Source organism: Suncus etruscus, chromosome 17 (assembly GCF_024139225.1).
Source record: "Suncus etruscus isolate mSunEtr1 chromosome 17, mSunEtr1.pri.cur, whole genome shotgun sequence".
Taxonomy (NCBI): Eukaryota; Metazoa; Chordata; class Mammalia; order Eulipotyphla; family Soricidae; genus Suncus; species Suncus etruscus.
In genome coordinates, this window is record NC_064864.1 from 38,197,277 (window position 1) to 38,223,659 (window position 26,383).

The window sequence follows — 26,383 nt, forward strand, 5'->3', positions numbered from 1 at the left end:
TATTAAAAAAAAAAAAAAAAAAAAAAAAAAAGCTCTGAGTTAAGTTTTTCAGCATCTCCAGTTGCCTTCGCAGAGAAAGAGCCCTGGGTCCTCCCAAAACCCAGCACCTGTGGCAAAAATAGTTTTTTGTTAAAAGGAAAAAAGAAAAACGAACATAGGAACTCAAGACCTGGTGTTGCTTAGTGGACAGATCTATCCCTTCCACGAAGGAGCGAGCCTCAGTTTCCATATCTATTAACCAACGATCCTCTGGGGTAGTTACATGGTTTTTCCATTTGCGCAGCTGGCGGGGTCCAGAGGTCCGGTTCCCCCTAGAGCCGGGGACCGACAGCGCTGACACCAGCCAGTCTGTGGGCCTAGACCGAAAAGGGGGCTTCGGGTCGCGCCACCAGCGACCCCATCCCACCTCCCCAGATCCAGAGGCGGCCGGGGGCGGTCCCCCGGCCTCTGTCTTCCCCGCGCTGGGCCGGCCAGGGGCGGTCCCGACTCAGGCCGCTCCCCCGGCTCCCCGCGGCCCGCGGCTGCGCTCGCGGCCTCTCACCCGGGGCGGGAGGGCGAGTTCTGGGAAAGCCCAGCCCAGGGCGGGGGCCCCCCGCTGCCGCCCGCGCCGCCGTCCCTGCAGCGCGCAGAGCGCAGAGCCAGGCAGAGCGGCCCGCGCGCTGTTGCACCGCCGGCGGGCCGCGGGGGTGCAGCGGACCCTGTCGGGCTCGCGCGTGGGGCGGGCGCGGCGATCCAGGGCTCTGCCGTACCCGGGCACTTGCCCGGGGTGAGCCCTGCACCCCGATCGGTCGGTGGCTGACGTCCAGTAGCTGGGACGCCCGCCCAACGCCGCTGGCAACTGGCGCGTCCCAAAGGGACGGTGCCCTGGGGGACTCGGACGCGACGGGCCAGACGAGGAAAGGTGAGGCGTGGAGAACGGGAGACACGGGCTTTGTATTGGGGTACCCCGCAGTCTCGTAGAGCAGCGACGGTCTAAGAGTGCCGGACTCTGGGGGGACCCTCCCCTCTAGTGCTTCCTTTAGCCACTGCTTGCTGGTCCCGCTCTGGACTGTGACTGGAGCTGGCTAGTACAAAGGGTTTGGGGGTGCTGCTCTTTATGTGGCTGGTACCTAGCAACAGGATTTCAGGGAAAATGCCCAAGCGATTGTTCCTGGAGAAATTTATCTTCCCCCGAGTCCTAGTAAATCCAGCCTTGGACCTGATTCCAAATGAACTCTTAATAACTCCATCCTTTTTTTTTTTTTTTTTTTTTTTGCTTAAAGTCTTTGAATGAATAACCAACCCAGAGCTACGAGTCATCCGCTTGGCCACTGTTGAAATGCACATTGATGGTACATTTATGGTTCCTCCAACCGACAAGCCTTGAGATACTGATGCCGCTGACTCAACTTGGTTGATTCTGCATAGGAAAAAGTCATTGTTTTTAGCATTTAAAAAAAAAAGTGAACGGCCTAACTCGATGTTAAAGTAAGGTTTGCAATCTGGAAAAGTTTTCTCTGTACAAGGTTCATAATTTTAGTTGAACTCTCAAAAATTTGCCCACCGGTCAGTTAGATCTTGCAAGATGAGCGCGTTTCCATATGGTTCTTGTAATAGAAGTTCTTATTCCAGAGCTGGTTTGGCTCTTGAATCAATGGTAAAGGCATAAAGCAAGAAGAGTGAATTTTTGAGAACCCATTTGAAGATGGATGGGTACAGTGGCCCCATAGGTATCTATCTGTACAGAGGCCCAGTTGTCATTGGTGGAAACTGTAGATCGTATCTGCCTGCCATATCTTTGAAATACCTGTCAACTCTTCGAGAAATGGCTGTCAGTGCTTTCATCTGGGGCCCCCTTTCCTCTCTCTGATGGCCCTTCTTGGCCGGCTTTTAATACTCTAAAACGTGACTGTCCTTTAAACTTAGACTGTTTCTGCCGAAGGACTGTCAGTGATGTCTAGCTCCAAATAACCATCCTTCCCTTTCTCTACTTCTATCCATGTTTTATATGTAGGATTTATTTTTCTCCCCTCTTCCTTCCCTAAGTGGTATTTGTGTGCTTAATGTTCGTGTCTCATTTTCCCTATTGAACACTGGGCACTGGGGCTTTCTTGGCATAGTGCTTATACCTAGAAGACCTTCTAGAAATAATTGGGGTTAACTTTGGTTCCTCACAAATCTCTGCGTTGAAAGGAAGATATAATTACCAGGATTCAGAGAAAAGTCTAATTACCATTTTCACTGTCCTTCATATATAATCCCACAGGAGAAATTTCTTTTATGCCAGGAATCATAGCATATTAATCATTTTTGGGCCACATCTTGTGATCACATAAGATGTGAAACTCGGCCGAGGGACGTTCTTCCAGTCCTTCTAGTAACATAAGCTCTTTGGATAGATTTCAAGGTTGACCTGTATCATTAAAAATTCCATGCTCAAGTGGGTTGTGGGGAAGCTGGATTCCAGTGAACGTGGTTGACTTTCTATTTACAACTGTTCTTAGTCACTTTTTTCCTCTGAAATTTTATCAACTAATTTAAAATATTTATTTAATGTGCAATTTGTTACCTGCAAATCTATAGATATATAAAGGTAGATTAAAAAGACCTGTCATTAGGGCTCAGATTTCTATTGCAGAGACCAGGGAATGTTTTCCCTGCCTGGGAAAAAGATGATGTCTGCACTAAATTAGATTGGTCTGTATGTTGTGTGTTGACTGGCAAGTAGTGAATATAGTGAATAAAGTGAAGATATTAACTTCAGTGTGGGCTCCTTTCTCTACCTGGGCTACTTCTGCTGAGGAGAACCAAAAGAGCAAAACAGTCTGAAACTTCTGGGTACTTAAGGAGAAACACTGAAGAAATCTGGGGGAAAAAAACCCCACAATACAAAATCCCACTATCTTAAAGTATGAGTTTCTGTGACCAAGTTATCTTTCTTTCCAATCTGGATGAGGTCTTAACAAGTGAGAGTTTGGTTGAAAAGAGGAAAAGCAGTGATTGGGGACCCCAGTAATTTTAGATAAGGGCTTGAGAAATCTTTGCGGAGGCTTAGGGAAGCATTTGGTCAAGGTCTGTGGAAGTCCAACTAAGAATGTGGCAGGAGACAATGGGGAATAAAAAGACCAAAGACATCTTTTGCATTTTTGTGGGGCCAGCCACAGTGCATAGAAACAGTGAGAATATTCTCTGGCATTTTGTGGTCCTCTCTATTCCCAGTTGCAGAATTCAGTCCTATTTTTTTTTTGTTTGTTTGTTTTTTTGGTTTTTGGGCCACACCCGGCGGTGCTCAGGATTACTCCTGGCTGTCTGCTCAGAAATAGCTCCTGGCAGGCACGGGGGACCATATGGGACACCGGGATTCGAACCAACCACCTTTGGTCCTGGATCGGCTGCTTGCAAGGCAAACGCCACTGTGCTATCTCTCCGGGCCCAAGAATTCAGTCCTATTTTTAATGCCATCTGCCTTTTGTCTATATAGGTTTTCATGGTCCAAACAGGGAACCTACTATAGCTGTGCTGACCTATATAGTAGCTACATACTACATTTAAGCTTAGTTCAAATAAGGGCTGTAGAAATAGCACAGTAGGTAAATTGCTTGCCTTGCACAATCTATATGATCCTCTGAGAACTTTCAAGAGTCATTCCTTAGCATCATTGGCTGTGCTAAAAAGTCTAGTCTGCATAAAATTAAGTCAATTAAACACATTTTAAGTGTTCAAAACTATCATGGTTGTTGGAGGGAAGGGGTTTCAGGTCCATACCCTTTTGTGATACCAAAATCAGGTCTCCTCAATCCTTCAATATCTATGATAAGTTGAATCTGTGAATATAAAATCATCAATAGAAAAAGAAAATCTAATATGAGAATTCTCAAGTTCAAACCCACTGCTGTTCAAGAGTCAATATGGTTTTTATTGGTCATACTTATACAATGTTTTTACTACCTGCCAGGAAGAACTCCTTTAATTCTTACAATGGCATTGATCAGCAAGTATTGGACATTGCTTATATCACTTGCCTGCAAATCAAAAATCAAGAAAGCTCAGAAAACTGTGATTTCTATAAGTTTGGCAACAGAATTTGCTCTGAACCTTATTATAGACTTTATATTTAGTTCCCTGGTGAAAACCACTGTGTTCCCATTTTAAAAGTAAAATAAACAAGAATCAAAAAAGTTAATTAAATTTCAGAAAGTTACAGTAAAAAGGTGTCTATAAATGAGAAAGAGAAATTAGAGAAAAGAAAGAAGCAGTGTGCCAGAGCCAGGATTCAGTCAAAGTATGTTGGTGCGTATTTGTTCTCTGATCTCTGTGCTAGCCTGTGCCTGCCTCATGGCTCATCAACCAAAACAAGTACATGGATTTGCTTTGGACTGTATGACAATTACTTTAACTCTGCTTATTAGAAAGTCACCTAGGACTCTTGCTAAATTGGGTCTATGTTTTGCCAGCCTGTGATTTTAGGCTAAGGAGAATTCTGTATGTGATGGGCTGACTAATGCCAAGGCTTGGCAAAGAGACCCAAGTCTAATTCCTGGCACCTGTAAATATGCTACTTTTTTTGGCAAAGAGAATTTTTAGATGTGATTTAGGAGTTTGCTAGATGAGTAAATTATCCTGGATTGCCTGGATGGGCTTATATAATTCTTTAGTAAGGGAGGTAAGTTGTCATCAATGATGGTCAGGATAATGCGAGGAAGGATCCCAGAACTAGGAATGCAGACCACCCGTGACAGCTGAGAAAGAAAAGTTATCCTCTAGAATCTCCAGAAGACATATAGCCAGTTCACTTCATATTTTAGTGGATATAAGGAAATGCAGTCTTTGAATTGGAAATAACTCAGACCATGGAGACTTTTGCTTTCAGTAATTTTTGAAAACCATTTAAAAAAATCTTTGTAAGTTTGTTCTGTTGCTATCATAGAATTTGTTTGACATCTTGATGCCAAAAGACTGGCTCCTCTCAAAGTTCCTGTGTTGACCTCTTCCCTATCATGCTCCCACCTCGGTCCTTTAGCAATCTTGCTCACTCACCACAGACCACTGGCCCTGGCACCCATTTGGTTCCACTGCACTGGCATCACTGCATCTTACTTCTGCCTGTTTATTGGATTTGCCTCTTTCCTGACTGCTTCAGTTCCAAGTTCCACCTCCTTCTAGCCCCTCATATACTCAAAGTTCTGATAATGTCAGTACCTGGGTTGTGAGACTTTCTTTGATGGCTGTCCTGGGGTTATATTTGATTCTTTCCTTTGATTTAGAAGCTGTGATTGTTCTTTTAGCTCTGCCTTTTTTTCTCTTAATGATACTGGTTTGGAATAGTGGTTTTCAGGCTGTCAGTAGTATTTAGAGCAACTGGTGGGTGAGGGAGATGATGGTGTATATATACCAGCTTTCAATTACTGGATATACTGAAGTTCTGCTTCAGGTTTTATATAAAGGGATTGTGGGGCAGAAGGTCCTATTGTTGGAGAGACACAGAGTTTGCGAAGAAATAATCCCAAAGTTATGCGTGCTCTTCAGACCAAAGATTTAGAGGAAAAAGGAATCTAGCTGTATTTTCTTTAATTATGTTTACAATGTTGGGTTCTGGAGTCAGGTTGCTTCACTTTGTTTGCATGCTGGCTCCTTTGCTCTCATGGTCTCACAGTCTCTCTGACCTTTTGCAAATACTTGGCCTCATGGAACTTAAACTTCTATTCAACGGGATGGGAATTATTAGTATCTGTCTAATAAATAAGATAATTTATGCAAGTGATTTTAAGAAGTACCTCATGAGCACTAAGATACTAGCCCCCTGCCCCTACTTCAGAACCCTCTGCTAGGAATTGAACCCCGGGCTATATATGTGAATGACTGAGTTACATACCCAACTCTTATGAGCTTGGTTTCCAATAGAATGGAACAGTACAAGAATCAAGTTGCCTCTTCTCTAGTCCTCAGAGGTGCTATGTTAGCAAATCTTTTGTTACTGCCCTCTGCCTCCACTGCCATAGATGACTCCAGGTACGAGGACCTGGGCTTCTTCTAATGGGTGTAGCAGCTGTACCTCTCAGAGGTCTCTGCTTTCTGTCAGAAAACAGGCTTCCTTCTGTCTTCAAGTCCTGCAATGCACTCCTTCTCTTCCATGCAGACCAACTCTTGGGGGAAGGGAATGAAACTCTTGCTTCCTCCTGGCTCCATCTTCAAGATATTTGGTCAAAACAGACTTAATACTTTTGAATTTCCCCCCTTTATGCTTAAAAGCTTAACTTTGAAAAACAAAACAAATATAAGCAGGTTAGCTAAGTTTTACAGGGGTATTGGTTAAACAGTGCTGGCCAGTGCCATGATCACTAATGTTGCTACTTGCTCTGTAGGATGAGCTGCTATATGGAGTGGCCTCAACACCGCCTGTTCCAGTTATAAACATACTGGGAAATCTCTTTCAAAGGGGCTGATTTTATGGTCAACAAGTCCAAAACTATAACAAAATGTAGCCAGAATTGATATATTTTGCTGCTTTGTAGGCATAGCTACTTCATAGTAATAAAACAGTAAGGCTGTTATAGTCAGAATTAAGGAAAAGGCTGAAGCTAGGGTGAGATTCTGTTTTGATGACTTCATTTTAAGTTTAAGCTATATAGTATCACTGACTATGGAAAATCCAGGGAATGGAAAAAAATCATCGGGAAAAACACATGTGACTGAGTGCATACTATACACATCTGGGATTAAAATATCATATAACAGTGTTTAATTTGGATATCACTGGAGTTGGTTTAAGTTACTTGTCGTTTCCAAGGAAAATATCAATTTGTTGTTATTAATAACGGGAACTCAGAGTTCATTGATGAGCCAATCTAGTTGCACCTAGAAAAATTGCCTGAAAGAATTGAGACACTCCCCTAAAGAGAAGTGGATCAAATTTGCAGAAGTTTAATACTCTTGGCATGAAATTGTATTCTTTCCCTCTCTCCACTCCCCCTAAAGGCAGAATGGATTGGATGACAAGGCAAAATGGATTGTGTTCTGCAGCTCTGCTAACCCTCAGTTTGGGCCCATTCACTTCTCTGCCACTCGGCAGGCTAGTTTGTCACTAACTCAGCCCGACTTATTGTTTAACTTTCAGCATCAGCACCCTGTAATAATTCTCAGTGGAATGCACTGATAATGTTAGAGGTGATTGTGAAAGAAATATGCTGGTTTTAAGTGGGAGTGACGGCAGAACAGCAGAAACTTCTCAGTGATGAATAGAAGCAATATTAACTGCAAAATATTGAGCTCCCAGAAGTGACTTTCCTGCACTGTCAGCACCACAGAGCAGCCAATAAGCCGTGGGAGTTCTCCGGTGACATTTCTCCGATCTCGGTTTCTGATTGTCCTTTGCTGACTTGAGAATGGGGCCAGGCTCCACCAATGCCAAGTCATGGGATGTTTGACAACAGGTGAAATGTGCTCCCTTCTTAGTCCAGCAAGCCCAGATCAAGTTAACTTCAGGGGATAAGAGGGTATGCTTATTTCTAGCCACACTGCGTATTGCTAATGAATTCTCACACTCTAAGTCAGATCTTAAAGTATGTCACCTATTTAGGATTATTTTATTTTTAAAATACATATAGAAATAAAATAACTAGTTTTATTTAAAATGTTTAATCCAAACAATTTTATTTTGACAACTAAAATTGCCTTTTAATGATTAATACAGACATAATAGGCATCTATGCTCTACTACTTCTAATTTTATAAATTCTTTATTATCCAATAAGGAAACCTGAAGACTTGACAACTGAAGTCTTGAAAAACCTCCCAGTATATAGTTTAAGAAATTAAATGATTTTTACCAAAGTCACCGAGCATCAAAACAGGAACTTTTGTTTGTTTCAAACAAAATTAAGGCCATATTATAAATAAATAGTACAGAATCCAGGATTCATTGTTTAGCGTTGTTATTACGATATTGTTACGACATAGAATATTTTCTTATGCAAACTTCAGAGGATAGCATTTTATGTTTAGGACTGGTGGAAGGATTACCCTTTCAACTGCTGTTGTCTCTTGAGCTCCCCATATTTAAATTACAATAGTTTGGGCCTCTGATTCATTCTCAAGCAGAGAGTGCTGAAAGTGAGATGAATAGCCTTTTTATAAAAGCTCTTAATATGTATTACCAAAGTGCTTTCCAAAAAGGTTGTACCATTTGTCCTTTTAGTGTTGATGTACTGGAATGATGTTTATAGTGGCGTGTCATTGAGACATACCAGCTTTATGATGTTCTTTTGTTTATTATTTTTGACAGTTTGGTAAGAAAAATCTGTTTTGCTTTTAATTTTATGTGTGTTTCTTTATTGAGATAATAGACCTTTCATCAGTGTGCTCTCTTGGTTGACTAATCATATTCTTTGCACAGTCATTTTTTACTTGATACCTCTTAATAAATTAAGAATAATACTTCTTTATTAATTTTTGAAAGAATTTCCTATCATCATTTTCAAAAGTATTATTTTTTCATACTCCTAGTAAATATGATGTTAGTTTTGTATGTAGAGTAGATTAAATCATTTGAGGAAGTGATTAGTGTTCCTGGGTTTAAAAAAGAAAACAAAAAGGTTATTAATTTATCAAGATTAATTTTATGAAGGGAGATAAATTTTACCAAGTGCTAATAATGTAATCTTTGATATCACATTTGACTTACTGGCATGGCAAATTATGTTAAATATTTTACTATTATTAAACCATGTTGCAGTGTTGTTACTTTTTTATTAATGAATTGTCTTTAACTTATGTATTTCCCTACAACCCACTTAGATTTTATTTGGATTTTTTAGCCTTGGCCATCAAAGCTTTCTGTTCTTGAATATGCATAGAGGAAAGTCTCAGAGTTTCTGTGACTTGTCTCCCCCACAGCTCCACCCTCTGCTTTCCTAAGAATAAAAGGAGTTTCAGATGTGGTGGGGTGCTGGAGACAACTTCATATGAAAGGCAGTAAGGAGACAAAGTACATACCATAGGTTGGCTAATTTGGGACTGTTCTTTGAATGAAAATTATTTATTATTATTATTATTATTATTATTATTATTATCTATTTTAATTATCTATTTTTTAATTAGGACTCTCTATTCCTGTGTTCTTTTCCTAAAGTAGGCAGAATCAGAGCTCTATTAGAAGGCTAAGCATTATCCCTTGAGACTGCAGAATGAATGTGAACCTTTTCTGAAGTGATGGTATGTTAAAAGCAGGGTAGCTATCTGAAAGCCAAACTCTGGGCCAAAAAATAGCTTTAGAACTTAGTAATAGTTAAATTCAATGCCAAGTTCTTAATTTACAAACATTTTTTAAGTGTTCTTAAAACTAAGTAAGAAGAGAAAGAAAACTCAATATTGATCAAAGAAAACTATGTCTGAATCTGACAGCAATTGGGCTAAGAAAATTTAGCCTTGGGTGTATGGGTGTCTTCATAGTGAAGTAGAGGAGATAGCTTGCTGGTTGTCTTTTTACTGTAATTTTCTTCTGTTCTTGTAATAGATATTCTGCAAGTAGCAGTCCCTGTCTCTCTATTCTTTCCTCTTTCTCATTTTCATCCATACAACACTCATCCCTTTAACAGTGATTTTTTGTTAACAGTGATTTTTAATTTTTTTTTTATTTGGTAGTGCTCAGGGGCTAATTTCATTTTGGTGCTCAGGGGTCTCTGCCTATGCTGGTTCAAGGAGCAGGTGGTGCTGAGGACTGAATTTGGGTTGGCCACACTCAAAGCCCTTGGAGCTACTTTTCTAGCTTTCAGCAATGCTTTTGCTGAGTTCCTTCATTTTAGCAGGCGTGCTGCTTGCTGAAGCTCTAAAGTGTTATTGCCTCCCTGACCTTCCCTGAGCTAGTTGCTAGCACACTCAAAAACCTGTCAAGTTCTGTCATTTGTGAAATTAAACATCACTGTTTTCCTTTTCTCAAAATTTATTTATGGAATGATGATAGAGAACATCTTAATGAATGATCATTTTTTAAGTTGTAAAATTTGACAGTGCTTTGATTGAAACTGTGATTTGGCTCCTGGAAAATGCTGCTATTGCTACTACTTGGCATTTTCTCAAGAAAAACTTTTGAGAGAGTGGGGCCACATCCAGAGATCCTCACAGCTTACTCCTAGTTCGGTGCTCTGGGATCACTCCTGGTAGAGCTCAGGGAATTATATGTCTAATGAGGGATTAAAACTGGGTCAACCTCATGCTAGCAAGCACCATAACATGTATACTCTCTCCAGTTCTCAAGTAAAAATTGGAAAAATTTTTAAATAAATTAATTTGTTATTATTATTATTTTAGGTATTTTTAAGTGTTAATGCTTATGGTATTAATGTATAGTTACACCCCCACCAAAGTACGCATGGCTCTTTTCCTCATTCCCTGTTACTTCTAGTCTAATCTTCTCTCCCTGCACTCCTCCCTCAAGTAAAACACTTTCATCTTTGTTTTTTCTTTCTAAAACCATTTCTTTGTTTAGTCTGGGAATTCTGGAAGCCAGGACTGCTGGCTCTGAAGGCAGGATACTCAAGGAATGGACTAGAAGGAAAGGCAATGAGTGCTCACCTTGTGACCAACTCTGTTCAATCCAGAGGCTGGGGGGAACTTGGGAGAAAGCCCAGGACACTAAGTTACTGTTATATTGAGAAGAACTTTCAGGTTCATTTGGAGTAACTAGTTCATAGACTGCTTCATCTTGGATTATCATAATACTTATTTTTTAAAACATTGCTATTGTTTGCTTTTCATAAGAGTATGCTTACTGACTTCCTAATTTTACATCCAGGATTTTCCATAAAACCTCTTTCATTCCAATAGTGAGACAGGAAAAACATCTGAAATTTTCAGTGTCAGATCCAAGAGAGAGCTGAGATTCTAGCCAGCTGTTAAATGGCTTGGGTCCAGGAGAGGGAGCTCTGGGTTTGGGTGTTCTGGTACAGAAAAAGGCAGGTGTGGCTTGATGAAAAGGTGGAAAGGAATTCCTGCTTGGGAAAAGTTGAATCTGTGTGTCTGTGGGAATGGTTGTTCGCAGACCACTAGCTAACTAAAGGTTTCTTGGTAAAGTCTGCTCTTTCCTTGTTTTCTTCACATATGTCCTAGGGTTCTTTAAAATTTTGACATTGATCTATCTCCATGTTTGCCTGGATGGAATTCACTTCTCATTCCTGAGCTCCCTATCTGCATAGCCTATGTGACATCTCCAAATAGCTTACTTCTTGAATTGAACTTTTTTCCTCCTGAGCTTTTACCTGTGTTCTCCATCACAATGAATAGAGACTTGCTTGACCTGCTTGCCAAGACCAGAATCTCAATATTTCTGGGCCACCCTTTCTGACTCCACATTTTCTTAGCTTTGTGAGCTTCTCTCTCTCCTACTCTCCCCACCCCCAATCTCTGCTACCTTCTTTCTACTCTGGTGTCTTTCTATTCCCATAGTGTCTGCTCCAAAAAGTCACAGACCAAGTTTATTGTTACCCTTTACTTCTATTATCTACCCAAAATTGAGCCTAAAACAAAGGAGCTAAATAAATGCATGTTAATTATTTGAATGAGTTGAATAATTTCCTGTCCATTCTAGCATTTAAAAATCTTTCTCATTTAGATCTCTATTTAAAAATTTCATTTTGAATAGGTACTAAAACATACACTATACATAGGAAAATAGTTTAAAGGTCTGGAGTACATGACTTTCATGTGGACACCCCAATATTCATCCCCAACACAGCATGTCCTTCAAACACTGCTGAGTAGTGGCCCTTATCAACACCCAGCCTCAAAGCCTCAGGCCTGTATGACCAGACCAGATATCCTTGAGCACTGCTGCTAATACCCCAACTAAAGAGAGAGAGAGAGAGAGAGAGAGTTAGAGAGATAGAGACAGAGGAAGACAGAGACACAGAAAGAGACAGAGAGACAGAAACAAAGAGACTTTTTGAGATAATTTTTTATTTATAGAGTAAGCTGTTTAAAATTACACTATGCATCAGTTTTTGGGTCTTGTAAAATGGATGTAAACACAGCATTGTCACCTAAATTGGTGGTGAGAAGTAAATGAAATGCAGTAAATGCAGATCACTATTACTATATTGACATGTGACATAGTCTAGGCTGTTACAGAGGCAGATTTGGAGCTACACTGTGGAAGGTCTCAGGGTAAGATGGAGATGGGTATGCTTTATCTTGTAGGTGAGGGCCCATGAAAATTTCAGCTGAGTGGTGGAAAGACTACATGCTCTGGAATTATTTGGCATGATTTAAATAAAAAAAAATTTTTTTTTTTTTTTTTTTTGGTTTTTGGGTCACACCCGGCAGTGCTCAGGGGTTATTTCTGGCTCCAGGCTCAGAAATTGCTCCTGGCAGGCACAGGGGACCATATGGGGCGCTGGGATTCGAACTGATGACCTCCTGCATGAAAGGCAAACGCCTTACCTCCATGCTATCTCTCCGGCCCCTTAAATAAAAATTTTACCACATAAAACAGATAAGACTTCTCTTCATCTCAGTCTCAGTTTTTTTGTTTTTGTTTTTGGTTTTGGTTTTGGTTTTGGTTTTTGGGTCACACCCAGCAGCACTCATGGGTTACTCCTGGCTCTACGCTCAGAAATCGCTCCTGGCAGGTTCAGGGGACCATATGGGATGCCGGGGTTCGAACCACCAACCTTTTGCATGCAAGGCAAATGCCTTACCTTCATGCTATCTCTCTGGCCCCTCAGTCTCAGTTTTAAAATCTCTAATATTAGGATATCTATTTCTCCTACCAGTAAAATATAAGTGAGATGGCATATGGAAAGTATCTGATACTAATATATTTTTCTTTTTATTTTAAATAATTTTTTGGGGGGGGGTCTTCTCAAGCAGTGCTCAGGAGGCCCAAGAAACTCTACCTGGCAACTATGGATGATCAGGGCTTCGGGATTCAATCAATGGTGCTGGAGGCACCATGTGGTACTGGGGATTGAACTAAAATTAGTTGCTTGAAAGACATCAAGGCATGTACCTTGACTCCATAGTGTCTCTCCAGATCTCTAATACTCTTTCTCACGTATAAAAGAAAGCAATAAGATTTGTTTCCTCAATGATAAATTCTGAATTCCTTCCGAAGATATCTGTAGTCCAGAATCTTGTCATTGGGTAAACTCAACTGAACGTTTTGTCTGGTACTTTGACAAAAGCATAAAGCTATATTCCCCAAATTTTAATATGACTCAAAGCTGAACAACAGATAGTGGACTAGAGGCCAAAATTACCTCAACAGGCTAAATGGAATGTTGGGCCTTGACCAAGAGGAATTTAGGAATTTCTCAGGCAGATCAAAGCAAAGCAGGCAGGGAAAAGAGACCATTTAGATGGTGATTAAACTGGTTTAAGTGATGAATACATTACAGGGGTCTCAAACTCGCGGCCCTCCTTACAACATTTTGTGGCCCTTGTTTTGTTTTGTTTTGTTTTAGTTGTTTGGGTCACACCCCCCAATGTTCAAGGCTTACTACTGACTTTGCACTCAAGGATCACCCTGACTTTGCCTCCTGCGACCCCCAGGTAAATTGAGTTTGAGACCTCTGGATCTGAACCAGGAAGGCATCAGTAACAATGAAAGGAAATTGACAGTTGGGGACTATCTTTTAGAAAGGTCAACTTTTAGTAGAAAATTTTAGAATATGACAGCCAGCTGGATGGTGTGCAGAGAAGATAGCTAACGATGCCCTCGGAGTTTCCTTTTGTGGATTTCTGGGGAAAGGATGTGTCAGTAAAAGGCAAGCAAAAGTTAGTCAGAAAAACTGAATTAGGGAGAGGAGGGAGGATAAGAGTCTGGCTTTGTACATGTGGGTCACTGGCTCTACCCAACAGGAAATTGGAAAGCCAGATCTGTAGCTTGTAGGAGAAGCTATGTCTGGAAAGAGGCATTTATTTGGGAGTCATCCTCAGAGAGGTTCCGTGGGTGGAGGGGTTGGGATGGCCAAGGAGTGGCTGGTGCTATTCGGAATCATTAGCATTGTTGGCTCTAACTTGAGATAAGCAGGATAAACAAACCCTTGTCCGAGTGGGAACTAGTTCTGCAGACTTTCTTGGACTTCTTTACTAATTAAAGCAAAGTTCTACAGCATGGAAAAATCTCATGTAATTATTTTAGTCTTCTAAAAATCATAGTTTTGCTTTTTAAATTTATAGAGTAAGTAATTTTTTGGGGGAAGTTTGGGGTCAGTAATGCTCAGAGATCACTCCTGTCATTGCTCAGGGATGCCAGACATCAAACCCAAGCCATCCTTGTGCAAGGCAAAGACCCACTGTATTATTGCTCTGACCCCGATAAATATTTTCTTGATTAAAAATATAAATACTGAAAATAAAATCAAAGCCTCAACAAATTCCATTTGAATTCTACTTTCTTTTTTAGAAATAATTATTCATACTAGTTTGATAGGATTTTTTTTTTTTACAAATTTCCTAATGCTTTTCTAGCACATACATAAAGATATATTTTTGGTTTTGTGTGATTCAGTTTTGATGAATAAAAATGAACTTATTCTGTAGTTTATTTTTTATATTCAGATCTAGGTCATAAAATTCTGATTTTCTGGACATAACTGTACCACATTTATTTCTTAACTATTTTTTATTTATTTATTTATTTATTTATTTATTTATTTATTTATTTATTTATTTATTTATGCTGTGCTGTACTGGGGATTGAATCCAGAGTTCATGCATGCAAGGCATGTGCTGAGCTACACATCCTTGGCCATGTTTACATTGCTCCATCTTGCAGATATTAATTTATTGCAATGCGTAGGAGTCTGCCCAGCAGAAACTGGGATAAGTTGATAAATAGTAAGCTTGGAGCTATTGAGGGAAAGAGAAGGAAAGTAAGCTAGGAGCTATCAGGGGGAAAGAAGGAGAAGCATATAGTGAAAAAATTAAGTGGGGGTATGCTGCTTTTTTAAAGTTGCTACATACAGGAATAGATGAGAGAGGCTGAGCTCTGTCTAGGTTTTGCATGATTAAGATGCAAATGATTGAGGTGTAACATTGCACTCATAATACCTTAAGTCTTTCACCTCAGAGGTGAATTACTAATATACTCTTGATCTTATTATGGGGAATTTTGTATTAGACTTAGTGTGTTTAATTTTCCTAACACCATCTCAGAGCCCTTAAGCTGGAGGAACTAAGAAGGGGAAAAGTGAGTGTATGCTAATGAAATGGGGACTTTCCCCTTTATCCTCAGATCCAAGCCAAGTAATTGGTCATTGATTTGGGAGGAATGAGGTAGGGTGTGTTTGAGAGAGGTTTTTTGCTTTCTTTGTTTTTGTGGGCCACATTCCAGCAGTGCCCACATCCAGCAGTGCCTTGGCTGTAGCAATCACTCCTGGCAGTGCTAAGAATACCATGTATGATGCCAGAGGTTGAACCAGATTGACCAACTGCAAGACAAGCTCCTTACCTACTGTACTCTCTCTCCAGTCCCCAAATATTTTTCTCTTTAGAGATATAATGCGAAATTAAAAGTTCTCATTTGGTTCCACCCCTTGACTTGTGTAGATACCGAGACCTTTAGATACAGAGGTCTAACTTTATCACCCAGGATGGAGCAGAGGTCTTCCAAACAGCACGAAAGCACCAAGGGGAGAGTAAATGAACCTGAAAGGAGTCTATGGTTAATCCCATGACAATATACTCCAAGGGTGGAGAAACCCTGTAGCTCTTAGGCCAAGGGAATTCCTTTTCGAATGACCCCAATATTTACTGTGCCTGTGCAGGAGGGGAAAAAAAAAGCACAAAACAATTTTTCTCCTTTTTTTATTTATCTATCTAGTTTTTGTCGTTTTCATTGTTTTGATGTGGTTATTGAAGTTGTTGTCTCCATTTATATTTATATATTTATTTTCTTCCTTTCTTTTCTTTCTTTATGTGTTCTGCCATGTTTTTATTTCAAGATCATAGTTTTTATGTGGTACCTTTATTGTTGGAGTGCTCACTGGATATTTTATTTGACACTTCTTTTTGTACTGTTGGGATGATTCACCTTTTCCCCTTTCGTCTCTCAAACCGATGATGAGAGCCTCTAGAAGGACTCCGTCCATTTTTGGCACATTTGATTTTTACCCCAGTTTATTACTTTTCTCTTCTTCAAACAAAACCATGTAACTTTATATCTAGTCCCGCCTCCCAGTTACAGGAGGAAATAAGGGAGTACCAAGACCAAACAGGTGTAAGACCACTAAGTAGCAAGTTAGGCACAGAGGAGATCACGTACTCTTGCAGCCCCAGGGGTGAGCGAGGAAGATATGGGAGGTAGGATGGGAACGGAGGTGTAGAGAGAACAATTCGGTGATGGGAATCCCCCTGATATTAAGTTCACATGTACCTAAAATATTATTGTCAACAATATGTAAGCCACTCTAATCAAAATAAAAATTATATTAAAAAAAAGAAAAAAAAGTTCTCATTTGAAAGTTCTCCTCGAAATATATTCCCCTGAGTAACCAATACTTTGTACACTTATATATGGGATTGAATCAGCTCCAGTGTAAGGATAGTAAGGACAGAAAGGGAGTTTTGTGGCTCTCCTACTTTATTCCAACAAAGCAATCCATCCTCTCTCCGGCTCCATCTCTGTCTTTCTCTTTTTTTTTTCCCTGTCATTTCACAGCGAAATTGGGACATAAGTATTTTATACAAAGTACCAGAGCCCAGTTTTCCTTCTCTTTATTTCTACTGCCTTTACAAGGGACATAGAATTGGTTCCACTTTTAACTGAAGTGTGAGTGATTTCTTCCTCATCTCTTGCTTCTGCATCAGTATAGCAGCTCTGTGGCTCTGTTGGCTGGCCATTAGGAAGCTGCAGCATCCCAGGGGAAATATGCCCAATGCACAGCTTCACAGACAATTTACTCAGCTGATGTCCCTCTAGCATGTGCGACAGTCTGGCTGGGAGAACTCTTCCCTGATATCTCTTTTCAGTTTCTTCAGGCCAGTTCCTCACTTCTCAAGTTTCCTGCTTGCTGCACAGGGAAATCTGAGTCATTTGTGTTTCTTCACCTGACCATGCTAGAGCAGGGCTTTACAAGGAATGAACTCAGCTTCACATGGCATCCAGGGACATGCATCTCAAACAGTTCTGATCCACTGTTTGCCTTTCCAGGCACATAGTCTGAACACCACTTCCTGCACTGGTTGGCATTCTTTTCTCTCAGTGCCTTACCCTAGATGCTCTCTATTCCGTTCTTTTCTGTGTCCTTTACATTTATTTAGGTCGGAGGACTAAAAATGACACAAGGACAGTGGCTGAGGTTCTTGGATATATTGGCGGTGGTGGTGACAGTGCAATATAACATTGTACATCACAACAACATTAACACTATTGCAAACATGTTATCTAAAATATAATAAACACAATTTCTTAAACAATTAAATATAAATTAATTTAGGTAGGGTCAGTTACTCTAGAAAACCTTTCCTGATCTCTCCTCTTGGAATAAAATCATCTTGCTCAATTTGAGATTTTAGTATTTTCTTTGCCTGATTTTCTATGATAGCACCACTCTCTCTATTCTTGGGTCTGAGCCCAATCCTGGAATGTCCCATTCTTGGTTCATGCTTATCAAAACTGACTGGCTTGGACAAGTAGCATCACTGAACTTCTCCCAGGTTTGTCCTCCTGGCAGATGCCTGGTTTCCTACATAGTATTTGTTGTTAGAGCTCCATTAGTGAAAAGATGTGTAGAGAGCCTTGCTTCTTGGTGAATAATACTTGGTTGGTATAAATGGTCTGTAGGGTGCAGCAGCCACACTGGTATGTCCAGGTTTGCTTCTATGAGGGGTTACGTTTCTATGCCCAGGTCACAGAGGTAAGGGAATCCTGAGAATCCTGAGAGGTGCTTAGGACTCATGAACATTTTCTCCCATGAAAAACAACCTCCCCTTGTGTGTGGGTTTGGGGGTGGAGGCTTTCCTGTCACAGAGCACCTTAGCAAGCCCTATCTCATTTGATCTTTCTCCAAATCACCTTAGGAGGTGGAATAAACTGACCATATACAATGAAACAACTGAGGTGGATTCATTTAATCTATAAGTATTTTATTTCATCCCTATTATGTCTTTGGTGAGCTTTGGGAATATATTTCAGTGAACAAAACTGGCATATTCCACCTTTATGGAAGTTACTGTGCTAGTTAGGGGATCTCATATATAAATAAGTCATAAATAGAATGTTCAGTAGTGTAAATGCTCAGAAGATAATTAAGCTGGGTAATATTACCAGGTGTAATATGTGGGTGGAAAGGAGCCACTGCTTTTGAACAGGCATGTCATTCTGAGATGACATTTGAGCTGAATTCTGAAAGGTGAGGAGAAACAGGCCTAGTAATCCTGAGGAAAGTTGGGTGATTTGATGAAGGTTCCAGAATGGAGCTGGCACTGTGGCCTGGGAGCAAGTCTTTCCTTGCTGTTTTTTGTACATTTTGTCTCCTGGTCTATCATGTTCACCAACATCTATGAGTTTTCTCAGGGACAAGTTGTGGGTCAGCAAGCCATGAAGGATGCTGAAGTATGAGGGTAGGCCATGGATGGCACAGCTGGCCCAGAACACCAGTGAGACCACCTGGAGCATCATTTTTATTTTTAAACCTTTTGTTTCATAATAGTCTCCTTCTCAATGGATTTCTTAAGAGTTATTAGTCGGGACTGAAAATCTGGAGCAATTGAGACATATAATGCTTTCTTGAGAAAATCTTTTTGAGTGATGAGCTTATTATGAACAAGTACCTGAGAAGAATAGTTTAGGTGAAGTCATATTACTTCACTCTGGTAAATAAAGAGCAATATTCTTATTTTCTGTTCCCTAAACCTCACAGTACTCCATTTGGAAATTAGAGCAATTAGGGCTATCTAAGGAATGTTCTAGATGTTTGGCATTTCAGTTATTTGAAAGTAAAACTTAACAACTCCTGTTCTGAAAAGCTTCCCTAATAGACTGAAGTTCCACAGAAAGAAAGGTGGTTTGGGTAGGGAGTAGTAAACAGGGCCATAAGGAGAAGAGGATAAACCATTCTTGCTAAAGTGGGTGTTAAATTGATGGATTGGAAAGGCTCATTTTGATCAAATCACCTTCTAATACTACTCTGCTTTGTCTTTTACCTAATTTTAAATATTATTTTAAATGTAGCAAATATCACTCTGCTAAATTTTATTTAGACACAGAAATTTAGACTCTTAAACCACTTATACTCAGCAGTCATGATAGTATCTATTGTACAAAATATTTACTGAATTGGTGAAAAATGAACCTAAGATTTTGGTTGAAAGGAAGATTGAACAAATTGGAAGCTATTAAGCCATAGGAATGGGAGTGTTTACAAACACAGAAAAACAGAATAGTTGATGTATGATATATCAATTTTAATGATAGCCTCCCTTATCAAATGATATTTAGAAAGTTATAAAAGAGATTTCTGATGTTTATGATGTTTTATTTCTTCTGATAATATATTAGGCCAAAGCAATAAGATAACAATAATAACACACACCATAATTTCAATTTTGTAAAAGATGTATGTGCATAGGTTAAGAATTAAAACGAAATTATAGCAAAATTAGTACTTACCTAGATACTTTATATTTTCTATCATATTATCCTTTTAAATGTTTTCTTCAGTTGAAGTGTATTTCATTTATAATCAGAAAATAGTAAATGTGGAGTGTGGTATAACATTTTTTTCTAAATTTTATTTTATTTTATTTTATTTTTTTGTTTTTGTTTTTGTTTTTTGGGCCACATCCGGCGGTGCTCAGGGGTTACTCCTGGCTGTCTGCTCAGAAATAGCTCCTGGCAGGTGCGGGGGACCATATGGGACACCGGGATTCAAACCAACCACCTTTGGTCCTGGATCAGCTGCTTGCAAGGCAAACGCCGCTGTGCTATCTCTCCAGGCCCTAAATTTTATTTTTTAGTTCCTAGAATTCATCATAAAATCATAGTTCATTTAAAATAATACCCCACAGGCTGGAGCAATAGCACAGTGGTACAGCGTTTATCTTGCACGCAGCTAATTCAGGGCTAACCTTGGTTCGATCCCTGGTGTCCCATATGGTCCCCTAAGCCAGGACTGACTTCTGAGCAAATAGCTAGGAGTAATCCCCATGCATCACTGGGTGTGGCCCCAAAACCAAAACCAAAAACCAAAAACAAAAACAAAAACAAAAAAATAAATAAAATAATACCCCAAATAAGCTACATTTGCCATACTTCAATAATTGTAATCATTATATTTATTCTACTACAAATACATTCATGTATTAGTTATTAATTATTATTAGTTAAGATATAAAAATAACTTACTAAGAAGCCCTCAGCATCCACACCCTGACAGTGGCTATACTGTGGTTTACTTGCTTATCTCTCAGCTTAAAGAGCAAATCAAGGTAGCTTTGATGACTCTGGAAACTGCTCTGTATTAAAAAACCCTGAAAAATAGCAGAAGAACGATAGCAGTGGCCTACTAATTTATTAAATTTAAAATAACAAACAGCAAAAACACACAACACTTGTTTTTATTTATTTTTTATTTATAAAACAAGTATTTTATAAACTAGTATTAATAATGTTGCTTCTCTCTTTTAGATGATGAATTCCCAGTGGTGAGTCAGAGGTAGAGATAAAATGAACTTTTAGTGTTAACTAGGTGTTCTGTTTGCATTTTTAATTCTATCCCAAACAAGCTGTTAGAATGACATCACTGGTTTGAGTCAGCTGTTGGCCAGGGCTTCCACCCAAAATTGTTGTCATTAGTGGGCAACTATGAGCAAGAGGAATTACTTTTTCTCTTTTTTCATTTTTTTTTTTACAAATAATAAACCATGTTTATTTTCAAATGCATCTTAAATTTTTTAATTGAAGAACTATGGCTTACAAAGTTATCAATAGTTGAGTTTTATGTATATACATTTCAACACCAATCCCATCACCAGTGTCAAACTTCCTTCACCAATTTTTTCATACTTTATCATCCTATAATCCTCAGTTCCTCTCCCTTATTTAAAAAAATTTCTGCCCAGAGGACCTCTGGAAACTTTTATTGGTGCTGGTGTTAAATATTAGCACACAAAATTAAAATGACTAGATGTGGATATCATTAGATATATTTAAGATATTTTCCATTGGCCAGAGCTTTGTGAAAGAGCCTGTGAGAAAAAGATAGTTATTTAGTTTGGAAGGTATTTTCCTATGCCCAATAATGAAATGTAAACTAAGTAGGTATGGGAAGCCAGGTGAGAAGGACTCTAAGGAAAGAGTTTACAGGAGCTGAAGGATGTTTTGATTACCAGCATCATTTTACCAAGAACCTGTAATATGAGAATGTGTAAGGATAGTAGAGTGGTTCAATTATGTTTATCTCATTCCAAGTGAGTTAGTTTTCATCACATCTATTTTTAATTATTTGGAAATACAATTACATTAATTAAAGAATGATTTATAGAATACCAGTTTGGGGGAGAAAAGCATTTATTTAGCAAATTGCTGTGTTGCTGTTGCCTATCAATGAATTAAACTTTTCTTGTAATGTCAAGTATGGATATTGCAGGACAATGGAGGATTTTGACTGCTTGGGAAGCCGATTGTATTTTTGATGAGTAGAATGAATAATACAAGACTTCTGGATTCTTCCCAATTTTCTTCCCTTACTTTGGTAGATTTTCAAGATGTGTTGCTTTGACCTAGCATGAGAACTTTCTAGCTTGTACAGTTTCTGATAAAATTATCTTTGAAATTTGTGTAGCCTCCACTTTTAGCCAACCCAACTCAAAAAATTTTTTTAAAAAGGAGGGAAGATGGGGCTGGAGAGATAGCATTGAGGTAAGGCGTTTGCCTTTCATGCAGGAGGTCATCAGTTCGAATCCTGCGGTCCCATATGGTCCCCTGTGCCTGCCAGGAGCAATTTCTGAGCCTGGAGCCAGGAATAATCCCTGAGCACTGCCGGGTGTGACCCAAACACCACAAAAAAAAAAAAAAAAAAAAAAAAAAAAAAAAAAAAGAGGGAAGATCCATCTTTACTTTATCTCTCATCACTTCCCAGGATAGACTCTTCTTTTATAGACTCTGACTTTTTCTCATAGGTTTTTATTGATGAAATATTTGAGTTCATGCTGATTTTTGCTCTCTTCTTTCATTTTTTTTTGTTTGTTTTTGGGCCACACCCGGCGGTGCTCTGGGGTTACTCCTGGCTGTCTGCTCAGAAATAGCTCCTGGCAAGCGCGGGGGACCATATGGGACACCGGGATTCGAACCAACCACCTTTGGTCCTGGATTGGCTGCTTGCAAGGCAAACGCCGCTATGCTATCTCTCCGCTGTGCTATCTCTCCGTCTTCTTTCATTTTTTAAAAATCAGTTGCACAATTAATTCACAGTCTGAATGATGTTATGGACTTTTACTGCTTAATCTGTACATTTTTGCATTTGTATAGCTCTGTAATAAGGAATGATTTTCCTGTAAGTAGGGAATACTTGTCCTTCTCTCATGTGGAATCTTGCATGTGTGCTAAGTATCCAGCAAACTTGTAGAACTTTACAAGTCACTCAACTGCATATGCTGGATAAGGTAAGATACATTGTTACATGCTAACATATGAATAATATTGTACACAAGCAATAAACGAGGCAAATATCTGTTGTTTTCATAATTGTTAGTACTGAGAGGTAGAAGAGGTGGTTAGAAATAAATAGACATGGGGCCAGAGAGATTGCACAGTGGTGTTTGCCTTGCAAGCAGCCGATCCAGGACCTAAGGTGGTTGGTTCGAATCCTTACGTCCCATGTGCCACCCCCCCACCCCCCACCCCCACCCCCGTGCCTGTCAGGAGATATTTCTGAGCAGATAGCCAGGAGTAGACATAATCTGTATCCAGAAGATTTAATAACGCTCAGATTTTGGGGGGGGTTACACCCTGCGGCACTCAGGGGTTACTCCTGGCTCTGCACTCAGAAGTTGCTCCTGGCAGGCACGGGGGACCATATGGGATGTCTGGATTTGAACCACCATCTTTTTGAATCAGCTGCATGCAAGACAAACACCCTACAGCTATGCTATCTCTCTAGCCTCAATGCTGAGATTTTTATAATAATGAGAATGAAGTATTGGTTTTGAATGTGAGGGAAAAGTAAAAATTTAAAATGTTGTCACTTAAGTCAGATAAAAGTTTGAATTTCTTTCTCCCCCAGAAAATGGTTTCTCTTGCTATTATTTTTCTTTGCTTTCCAAGGTATTCTTTAGCAGTTTCACCTCAAAGACATCATGCTTTCCCTTTAGTTGGTAGACAGTGCAAAGGGAAGAGCAAAGAAAGCCTCTTTCTTGAAGGACAGTTAGAAGAAATTGCAAACCACCTTTACTCATATCACAATATCAGAAACTTGGCAACATCTAGCCATAAGGGAGACTAATAAAAGAGTGTCCAGGTGCTTGGCTGAAATTCAGAGGGTTTATTATTCAGGAAAATGAGAACATATTTCCAGGAACAACTGACGATCTTTGTCACTCTATCGATAATATTATTATAAATATTAAATGATGTAATAACTGAAATTCAAATTTGAGTGGACTTAATGAGTAGAATAAAGAATCTGGAAAAACTGAATTCAATATATGCCATCAGCAGTACTGCAGAGTAACTTAAGTTCTAATTGTTCTCTCTTTTTAAAACATTTATAAGGGATATAAATTTTCCCTGAACTTTTGGTTTTCAAAGAGTTGGCTTCACATTTCTTTTGGAATAGGTAATTTTATTTATTTTTATAGGAGAAAAAAAAGGCAAGTCTTAAAGTGATAAAAAAAAAATACTTGACTGAGTTATCAGGACCAATGTCCTTTTTTTCTTCCACTGAGTCTACATTTACTCTTTTCTAAAATTCCTACTTCATTTCTTCTTCTTAAAATTAAAAATTAATTAATATTATGGGGACCTGAGAGATAACATGGAGGTAGGGCATTTGCCTTGCATGCAGAAGGACGGTAGTTCGAATCCCAGCACCCATATGGTCCTCCAAGCCAGCCAGGAATAATCCCTGAGTGCTGCCGGGTGTGACCCAAAAATGAAATTATTATTACTATTGTTATTTTGCCAGGGGCAGGGCCACACTTGGTAGTGCTCAGGCTTACTCCTAGCTCTGTGGCTCAGGAATAACTCCAGGCAGTACTCAGGAGACCATATGTGGTGCTAGGTATCAGACTCAAGTCTGTTACATGCGAGGCAATGCCCTGCCCACTGTACTATCTCTCTAGCCCTACAGTCACCTCATCTTCTTATCTAACGCCTTGTATTTCAGAAATAGGCTAGATTATCATCATCTCTGGGTAACTCCCTGGCAATAACCCCCACTTTATCTCAACCGTCTGATTTAGATGCTTTTCCTCTGTATTAACTCAATCTTTCACTCTATCTGCACCTTGACTGATCATTAACTTGTTAAAACAACAACAGCAAAAACAAAAAACAAGAAAACCCTCAAAGGCAAGCTCCCTGGTTTATTTAAATATATATTGAATTAAGTAATGACCTGAGAGAGAGCCAAGTCAGCCCTCTAGGGAGTCAACTTCCAGTGATGTTAATTCCTAATTACAACTGGAGGCAAAACAGAAATGTCAGCCTTCCTCAGACAAACTCAAATAAAACAGTATCATCCCACCATGAGTGATCCCTGAGTGTCGTCAGGAGAAAGACCCGATGTGGCTCCAAAACCCTCAGTCACAAAATAAATGAAATAATATAATATCATTTTAGAAGCTCTAGTCTTCTGCAGCTAGGGAACATCAAAAGCTGAAAGTTCAAACTAAAGGGGTAGCAGACTGAAAGAAAAAAGAAATGGTGATAAATACTGGTTCTTGAGTTGGGCTTGAACCTTCAGTGTGATTTTTAGGGTTTGAATCCTCCACTTTAGCATGTGGCTCAGCCTTTCTCCTCTTTGGTTTCTTATCTCTCAAATAAGAATAGAAATAAAATGATTTGAGGCTGGAGAGATAGTATGGAGGTATGGCATTTGCCTTGCATGCAGAAGGATGGTGGTTTGAATCCCGGCATCCCATATGGTCCCCTGAGCCTGCCAGGAGCAATTTCTGAGTGCAGAGCCAGGAGTAACTCTGAACACTGCTGGGTGTGACCCAAAGACCAAAAACCAAAAATAAAATAAATAAATAAATAAATAAAATGATTTGCATTATATTTATTGCTGTCAACGAATTACCAAAGAACTTAGTACTGCAAACCAAATACATTCAAAAAAAAGTTAGCTCAGTTTCTGTGGATCAGGAATTTGGGATGGACTAAGTGAAGTGTGTCTACCTTAACCATGAGATTCTGCTAAGATGTGTACAATTATTTTAGTAATTGGAAACCTTACTGAGACTGAGGTTGAATAATCCATTTCCAAGATGATCCCTCCTGGAATTTTGGCTAGAGGACTCAGATCTTGTATAAGAAACTTCTTATTACATGATAGCTAACTCTCTCTCTCTCTCTCTCTCTCTCTCTCTCTCTCTCTCTCTCTCTCTCTCTCTCTCTCTCTCCCCCGAATAGCAAATATGAAAGAAATGGAGGAAACCTTCATCACTTTTATGACTTATTCTTATACGTTACAAATTGTTATTCAACTACATCTCATATGTTAGAAAATGTCATAAAAACAATTAAAGGGAGAAAATTAGTTTCCACCTTTTGAAGGGATAAGTATCAAAGAATTTTTTTTTTTTTTTTTTTTTTTTTGGTTTTTGGGCCACACCCGGTAACGCTCAGGGGTTACTCCTGGCTATGCGCTCAGAAGTCGCTCCTGGCTTGGGGGACCATATGGGACGCCGGGGGCTTGGGGGACCATATGGGACGCCGGGGGATCGAACCGCGGTCCGTCTCCTAGGCTAGCGCAGGTAAGGCAGGCACCTTACCTCCAGCGCCACCGCCCGGCCCCAGTATCAAAGAATTTTTTAGCTTATTTAAAGCCAATACTTTATTGTGAGCGTTGAGTGATATTATATGAAATAATCTTTCAAGGTCCTTAGAATAAGTTTTAAGTAGCACTTAACTTTTATTACATTCTTTGTGGATGGAGAAAAATATATTATCTGTCAATCTAAGGCTTTAAAATTTCTCTGAAAAATAGAACAATGTAGTCCATAAGCCATTAAAATTATTTGTATAGCTATTTGTGTAGTACTTGACAGGAAAAGTTGTTCTTGAATTTTCAAAAAGCAGGTCCAAGACAAACATGTTTAGGGTAGGCATATAACTCAGTGGTACAGCAATATTCTTGCCTGGATTCAATTTCTAGCTCTGTAAAAAATAAAATACAGCATATGACATTTATATAATGATATGTATACTCATATATACATTGATATGTTGTAAAAGTTGTCAGTGGTG

At 39.4% G+C, this 26,383-nt stretch overlaps 1 protein-coding gene across 1 annotated transcript in view; it reads left to right on the forward strand.

Moving 5' to 3' along the window:
* The first annotated feature begins 756 nt into the window (after positions 1–756).
* PLCE1 (phospholipase C epsilon 1) overlaps positions 757–26,383 on the forward strand; it is a 353,407-nt gene continuing 327,780 nt past the window's right edge. The window contains exon 1 of the mRNA XM_049790786.1: positions 757–901. The gene's annotated coding sequence lies outside the window, so the exon portion shown is untranslated. The remainder of the gene's footprint in view (positions 902–26,383) is intronic.